This window comes from Triticum aestivum, chromosome 4D (genome assembly GCF_018294505.1).
Source record: "Triticum aestivum cultivar Chinese Spring chromosome 4D, IWGSC CS RefSeq v2.1, whole genome shotgun sequence".
NCBI lineage: Eukaryota > Viridiplantae > Streptophyta > Magnoliopsida > Poales > Poaceae > Triticum > Triticum aestivum.
The window spans coordinates 114344818-114353738 of record NC_057805.1 but is presented as its reverse complement, the minus strand read 5'-3'; positions in this window follow the sequence as shown (position 1 = coordinate 114353738).

Here is an 8921-nt window from a genome sequence, read left to right as displayed (position 1 = left end):
GAATATGGCATGAATATGTGATGTATTTTGAGCCAATGCATTTAGCATTCAACTTGGAAGAGATCCATTTGAACCAAAGGTTCAAATGCAACTCTAATTTAAGTCCTTATATATGCCATTTATATGTTTTCACTTATACAGTAGGTATAAGTTGGTTTTTCATGCATGAAACTAGTACAGATGGATAGATTGCATTTTTCTGATAATTTTTCATATATAAATTATTTAAATCTGAGCTACGGTTGAATTTCTATGAATTTTAGAAGTTTTGTACATTTTCTGGAATTTCCTGGTTTAATTTTAAATCCAGAAAAGGGTATATTGCGTCAGCACTGCGTCATCATGACGTCAGCGGGTCAACGGCTGACCAAGTCAAACCTGACGTGTGGGGTCCACACGTCAGTGACACAGGGTTAAACAGAGGGTTGTTTATCCTAATTACAGTGTTAGTGGCGCTGGGGCCCACTGGTCAGTGTCAGGGGTTAGGTTAGGTGGTGATTAGCACTAAGCTAATCACCTGACAGGCCGGACCCACGTGGCAGGCTCAGGCGACAGGGCTCGTCGCCGGCGACCACTGGCCACGGCGGAGTCCCCACTAGAAGCCACGGGAGCGGCGCCTGGGGGCACCAGGAGGTTGCCCGCGCTCCCGCGCATCCAGGGGAGCCCGTGAGAGGCTGCGGGGGCGGCGGATCTCGCCGGAGCGGAGCTCACGGCGGCGGCCGGAGCTCGGCTCGAGCGGCTGCGGGGCTACGGAGCACGAGGAAGCGAGCGGGAGGCACTACAGCCTCCTGGCGTCACCATGAACACGGTGACGCGTGTGGTTGCGGGCTGCAGTGGCTTGAGCGACGGCGGCGACATGGACGGCGGCGAGGAGCTACGGCCGTGGAGGAAACGGCGGCTACGACGCGGGAACGACGGGGAGAAGAGGGGGAAACGGGGAGGTGCTCACGGCGATCACGCGGAGCAGCACAGCGGCTCGGGGAGACCTGGTGACGGCGAATCGACGGCGGCAGACGGCGGAGCCCGAGGAGGAAGACGATGGCGATGGCGGCGCTCCAGGGCCTCCCGAGGCGTGTGGCTCGACGGAGAGGTAGCCCGCGACGTGGCGGAGCTTCTGGGCGTGCCGGGAGGCGAGGGGGTGGCGGTGGCTACGGCAACGGTGGCCGGTGACGGCAGCGCTCGGCCGTGAGAGAGAGAGCGAGGGGGAAGAGAGAATGGGCACGGGAGAGAGCGAGAGAGGTGCGGGGCGGCGCGTGGCGTCGTTCGGGCGATCCAGGCGACGAGGGGAGAAGCAGGAGGTGGCGCGCATGCGCGCGGGCGGCGAGCGCGTGCCCCTGTCCTCCTGGCGCGAGGAAGGCGACGACTGGCACTGGCCAGTCAGCTGGGCCGGCCTGCTGGGCCAGGCCAGGCCGCACAGTGCCAGGCCGCAGGTAAGCTCCCTTTTCCTATTTCTTTTTCTTTTCTAATTTTCTGACATTTGTTTGGTTTAATAAAAATACTAAACCATTTTATTTACTTATGCCAATTTTTGTAGGGGCTAGTGGTATTATTCCAGAACTCCTCAACAAATGGCATACCTTTTGGACAATATTATATATATATAACAATATATATCCAAAGCAAATAATTACTGCATTAATTCCAAATGCCCAAAATAAATATTTATGATCTCGTAAAAATATTGGTTTGATTTTTATCTCTGTCCAATATTTTCAGAGAGCAACATGAACATTTTCTTGGAACCTTTTGGAGCAATTTTTATCTGGGTCATTTCCAGAAATGATTCTGAGGGTTTCACAGATCCCCATTTCAAATTTAAATGAAATTTAGACATGATGCACACATGACTAGCTAGTCTAGGTCATACCAGAACTAGGGACGTGACATATACACCTAGACGAAGGGATTAAATCAGGATGACTTGGAAGGGGGCAGAGGAGATGTAAGAAATGGTTCATCATAAGTCTTTCACCAGTACTGTAGTAAAAATTCTCAGTTAATCTCATAAATGGAAAGCAAGAACTATCCTAGACTAAACCATAAATGGATACACTTTTATTCAAGCGCGATACTCTAATAGAGCAAGATCATGCATGGAAGGTTCTATACTATATAAATAAGAAGTCTCCAGATGCTTAGACATCGGATTACATTGAGCGAAGACTAATGATCAACATTTAACTTGGTAATGCATATGTCCACGTGAATCTCCTTGGAGTCCCCGTGCACCATCTTGGGGGGGGGGAATCATACCATGCGTCTTCCATGTCCACATTGGCGGGAACGGAGCAGCTTGGCACAGTCTAGCATGATGAAGCCGGTGTGGGTGCCCACGTACCTTTGAGGGGCAGTAATAGTGAGCACGCACCCGTATATCGGCCTCATGTCAACGTCAGCGGCATTTCCCCTGATGCACACTACAGAGACGGTGCGACGGCCTGCGGGCCTTGCCGGTGCCCACGATCAAGCGGAAGACGCTGACGTCCTCCTCCGAGACTAGCAGGCGGCGGTGATCCTCCAGCGACTCCAGCACGGTGAACGGGTAGCACGTCTCGTACTTGATGTTCACCGCCGCGGGCCAGTAGTGATCGACGGACGGTTGCGCGAGGTGATGCACAAGGCTCGCCGGCGAGCCCCAAAATAACGACGTGCACTCATAGCAGTAGCAGGGCGTGTGCGCGCATCTGGAACTATGCTCCGCCAGCGAGTGCTGGTTGACGTACCTCTCACATCTGAAAATCTTGTAGACGCAGGGCACCTTGGAGGCATCAACCAGGCCGTCCATGAAACAGGAGTGGCTGTAGGGGATGTTGCACCAGTTGAATATATGAGCAAGTTACTATGAGATTTAATCTGAATAAGCACAAAATAAATCATGACGGCTATAACAGATATTAAACTAATCATGTGGACTAGCATAGTAGATGAATAGATCGAATCTAGGACTCAGACTAGAAAGATGAATTCTACCACGATTTCGAACAGGAAGGACAGAAACACATACGGTGCAACGGGAGCAACACCGTTGGCGTTGAGGTTGTCGCCATGTCATTGAGGAAGAGGTTGCCAAGGTCGGGGAAGAAGTCGTCGTCGATGAAGTCGTCGCTGCCAGCAGTCACGCGAGTGCGCTCCCCAAATTCCAACAGCGCCCGCCGAATGGAGCGCAGGAGGGAGTGGCTGTAGGGGATGTTGCGGCCGCCGAATGGAGCGCAGGAGTAGCACACGAAGTAGTAGATGGTGCTCCTCCCTAGTATCTATCTCTACTCTTATCTCTATCTCTTCTCTACTCTTATAAAAAACCGAGTTGGTGATGATGGTGTGCCTGCCATCTTGTAATATAGACCGTCTGATCTATATCTGGCGGATAGAAAGCAAACTATGACAATTTTACAAAAGATACCCACACCTCTCTCCACATTTATCGATAAGGCCTTGCCTCGTTCATCCTTATCTCCCACAACCTCATTACTGAGCAATTAAAAAAGGAAATCTCTCGAAAAATCTGGCATGGTGCCGCTGCCGCCGCCGTCCATCCCCATGCCTCCGCCCAGTCCAACCACCAGTCACCACCACACCCCACTCGTCCTTACCTTATCTCTCATCTTTCTCGAGATATAATTTTTTCGGAAATTCTCGAGATACCATTTTTCCTATAAAATTCTCAAGATATCATTAGCTTTTACACATGGGATTACTCCTGCATGGGTCAACCACAACAGGTGTTTTGTAAAAAAATGCATCTTGATGTTTCGTGCAATGCACGGGCATCTTGCTAGTTTTTTGCATATAATTCCAAACACCACGTAGACACGGTCTTTGACCATTTTACAACTATGTTAGTATCATTGTTGGTGGTCAGCCGGTGCAAGTTATAGCCCCGGGTATTTTAACCTTTTTTTAGTAATGATATCTGGCGATTGTTCGTCATGAGCTGAATCATGGCGAATCCCACATAACCGTCAGATTCCATCCGACGGTGGCCTATTTTTAAGCCATAGTATTTGACAAAACCGCCACCCTTACACACGTGTTGTAACTGCGTCGCGGGCGTTTGCAACTGCCATGTCTCCCAACGAACGTTTGCTGCGGATTGGAGTTAGCACCGATGGCGGTTCGTAGTTGTTCCATGCTCGGGCATTGAAGTTTGTAACTATTTTAGATTAGAATATGCTACTCCTCCGGTGCTAGTAGTAGAGCAGAGTTCTACTCCACTACTCTATATGCAAACTAGGGCATAGTAGTAGGTACTATAGGGAATACTAGTAATGTGATCACTCAAGCAAGTTGTCTAGCATCGATATGACCCTACACTGCTGGTATGTGTCTCGTAAGTCAAGCGGCATGCTGTAGTCATCATCATCTGTCCACTTCCCGCAGCACATATTCGCTTCTCCATCTTTGTCCGCACATAGTCGTCCAATCTTCCATCCCCGCTAAAGCACCTCCCCCTCTTCCAAAACCCAAGCACTAACAATGGCAGAACCGAGCAGCGTCCGCCGAACGAGTGGCTGGAATTCGCTCCCCACAGAGGTAATCAAGCTCATTGTTTCGCATGTGGAAAACCTCAGTACCATGCCGCTCGCTGCGTGCTCGTCTTGGCTGTACCATTTACTCAAAGTCCTCAGGCCGGAGCTTTTTAAGCCAGCTCTTTGCTTGCTGATGCCGCCTGATCTTCAAAAACAGCATGTCACGCAGCATAACTATCGTAGGGTGGCGAGCATCAACCCCCTTGATTGCGATCTGATCCCCGTCACTCTCAACTACATTAACGGTATGTATTGGGTCGGCATGAACACGTCTTGGATGGTGCTCGTCGACGGTCGCGGCAGCTGGGTGCTCGTGGAGGTCTACACCCGGTGATTGATCCTCCTTCCTTTGATTAACACTGCACTGCTTTGGCACCGTGGCACAGAATACTCGGAATCTTACAGTAGCCAACATGATACCAAGTTTGATTTGCTCAAGGTTGTAATCTGCCACAAGATCTGCGAATTATAAAGACTTCAGGCTAATTGCGTTCTTCAACCGCGGTCTCGCCTATCTGACAGGTCATTGCAGTAAGTGGATAAATCTGCAAGTCCATCACAGGATCATACATCCTCCATGGTTCTATGATGCCATTGAACACAAGGGCTTCATTTACGCTGTCGACTCCTTCTATGGCTGGACGTATTGCTGGCCTATTCCAGTCATCGCTACAAATGGCTGTTACAGCAGTATGTTACTTTCCTATGATATCATGATGGCTTGCTTATATTACTGTCAACATTTACTGAAAAAATATTCATGCTCATAACATGCTTTTCTTAAGATTGACTACAGTAAGAGCCCTTTTTTATTTGACTCCAACTTGATATGATGTTGTAGGCCGCCTGGTGTCCCTGCTATTCCTAATCCCAGAACCTTTCAAAGAAAAGTGGCATGGCAGTTGCAGGTGGTTCCTGGATCAATCAGACGACGGCGAACGATTGATGATCGTTCGCGCGTACCGGATGTGTTTTTTCGCGGAATACAATCATAGTCACCGCAAGGTCTTTGAGCAGGATCCCAGCTTCTTTGGGCCTTTAGGATTTTTTGACTGGAGGCTGGTAAGTAGCCTTGGTACACGCTCTCTGTTTCTCGGGCTGAATTATCCGATTAACCAGGAGATAACCAACGGCAAGGATCATGATGGTAGCGCGATTTCGCTCATTAGGCAAAACTGTGTGTACACAGCGTACCATGCGTCTCTGCATGCACCATACCCTGATATGTGCCGCCACGCTCTGCAGCCCAAAGTAGGAGAGAGGGTCGCAAGTATCAGACTTCGACCTGCTGGCAAGAGTTCTCCCCGTCAACCACCCATCTGGTTCAAGCCGTCGGCCAATCTCCATAGCTTAATAAATAGTAACGTCTAACTGAGCCAGTTAGTTAGATGCGTACACTTGGTGTAGTAGGATCTTTATTTAGTTTGATGCATACATTTGTTCTTTTTTGGTAGCCCTTTTGTAATGATGGCTGATGTTTGGTTTGGAAGAGAGAGCTACGTCTTTACTCTTCTGGCCTGCTTATTGCTTCTGTTGCACCCCAACCCTGGTTGCTGCTGCTGCTGCTGCTGTTTTTAGTGTACAATCAGTAGTATATTTCGTCTGTTGGTTGAATAAATGTGTAGTTATAACGACAAACACAATGTTTTGGAAGTCGTTGCACGGTCCGATCCTTTAGTGCCCCGTACCATACGTAGCGCATACTATTTTTGGTATGGAACATATTTTCCACTTGTCGATAACATGCAGCCCACTGATGAAGGCCCAATAGAGGAGCCCATAATTAACTGGAAGGGAGGCTCTCACTTGAATCCGGCCCAGGTACATGCTCATGGTCCCCTAAACATAAATAAGTAAATAAATAAATAAAGCTAAATGCTCATGCACCAGTTCTTTAAATTCATGATTTGAAAAGTCAAATTTTAATAGGAGGATATTATTTCCTATGATAGTGTCATTACATTCAGTCGATATTATTCTGAGGCAAAGATAGCGACCAGTCTTCTTTCTCCCACCATTTTCTTCCTGCAACCAGCGGACCCATGCAAATCGTAGTCAACGTCGTAAATAGTTCCAGTCCATTTTTATTGTTCATAAGAATGTCCAACCCAGCCCAACACAATGGCAACAACACTTTATCCTCCGCCTTGGTGCGCTCGCCGCGGCGCCGCCGTCCGGCCCTGTCAACATAGTGAATCGGGAGAGGACTGTAGTTCTGAGTATGATAGTACAGACCCACCAGGTCCACTCCCGAACACAAGCAAGCGCCTCTTTTACTACTCAGATGCACCCCTCGTTTTTTACTCTAATCCACCCTGCTGATATCTAGGACCCACATCATTGTCAACGTATAGTCAATTAACAACAGAATTGCACAACTTTTTTTGAGGATTTGTTCGGAGGAGCAGGCTAGAAACTGGGTTGTGCAGTCTCCGTGGCCTGTCTAACAACATGACCAGCCTAACCTTTTTTTCTTTGGGAAAATAGGTAGCCCACTATTTCTTTTTGAAGAATACCCAAGCTAGGCCTATTTGTTTTTCCCGACTTACTGGGCTACAAATCTTTCAAGACGAGGAGGGATGCATTCCGGACTGGCCAAAGAGTATGGTCAGTATATCTTAAAAGTAATATCAAAGGGGTTGCAAATTCCAAAAATATATAGCAAATGGGCAATTAGTTTCTTTTTTTTGTTTTTGTTCTTCACTGATATTTTATATTTCATTGGATTTTAACATGACATAGTACTAATTTATTTTAAATTTGTTTTAGTATGGCTACTAATTTTTGGATTAAGAATATTTTGTTCCCCAGCAAAAATATGCGACTTTTTAAAAATTTCGCACATTTTTTAGTTCAATTTTTTAACCCTGGCACTGACCAGAAAATGGGCAGCAATTCTAAAAATGGAAAATGGGCTGCAATAAATTCTATATGAATTAGCAAATGAGTAAAAATTATAAAAATAGCAAATGGGATGTACACGCCACAGATTTCGAGGCTGACTTGTTTACGCAAGGCTTTGTCAGTCAACACACGATTCTAGCAACAGTGACTGTTGGATGTCCATCCAACGGTCGACGTGCATCTTCAATCTCTGATCTTCCTGCTCCAGCCACCTAAACCAGCGCCGGCGGGACTGCCTGCTCCCTCCTCTTGTGGCATGTTGTGATGCCGCGCAGGCTTCACCGGCCCACCCTACTCCCTCCGCTGGCCTGGCCGCACGCAATCAACTGCCTCCTTATTACACGAAAAAATGATTCCTCCCACTGACATCTGGGGCGCACCGGTTCGGAGGCTGACCTGTGGGCCTACTAAGTTGACGCGTACGCAGGGCTTTGTCAAACTTAGTCAACAAACGATTCTAGCAGCAGTGACCGTTCGATTTGAATCAAACGGTCATGTTGCTTCTTCAATCGCTGCCCTTCTTGCACCAGCCGCCCAAACCAGCACCGGCGAGACCGCTGCTCCTGCCTCCAGTGGCTGACTGTGCTGCCGCGCAGGCCTCACCGCCCCACCCTACTCCCACCGCTGGCCAGGCCATTCCTCTACTGTCTGCTCACCCACAACCCGTGTTATGCTGCGGCGACGGTAGCCTCACACCACAGCCGAACCAGTGAAGCCTCGTACTCCTCTCCGCGTGGGCATCCACTGCCGCGTCTTCCCTGGCTCCGCGTCGTCCCCTTCCTAGGCCTCGCCGTCGTCCACCGCCTTGGTGCTCTCGGCGCGACGTGGTCAATGTGGTCAAGGAACGACTTCCATCGGAAGAGTACTATACGTGGAGAGGCTGACAGTTGGGTCCATGGCCGCAGCAAGGAAGTGCCTCCTTATTATGCGCAAAATAATGATTCCTCCACCTGACAGCAGGGACCCACCGGATGGGCCACCATATTCATGAAAAAAACGTTTCCCCCCTGACTGCTGGGACCCACCAGCTACATCTTCCCACGCAAGGAAGTGCCTCCTTATCCTCCATGATAGCCGGGACCCACCTGATCGAAGCGTATGTAGCGTTGTCATTCTGGTCACGAATGTGTACATACATACTGGTCGATCGGTCTATCTGCAGGCTGCAGCGATGAACCGTGGCCGAGTAAGGAAGGTCATGTGTCATAGTAGAGGTGCGCACGTAGCATGTACACGTACGTACAGCCAGGGTGCAGGAAAGTAAATATGGCCACGTACGTACATACGGGCGGGGTCTCGAATGCCTACTCGCGCATACGTACGGCCAGCGCTCATGTACATGGCTGGGTCAGAACGGAGAAATTGCGTCATCGTGTTCGTCAGGAGGCAACGGAATGCGTCGTGTTCATCGGGAGCCAATCGGGTTGGATGGAACAGCCGATCGAAACGAGGCCTGGCATACCGCAGAATGGAGGAAACGGCCTTGTGTTC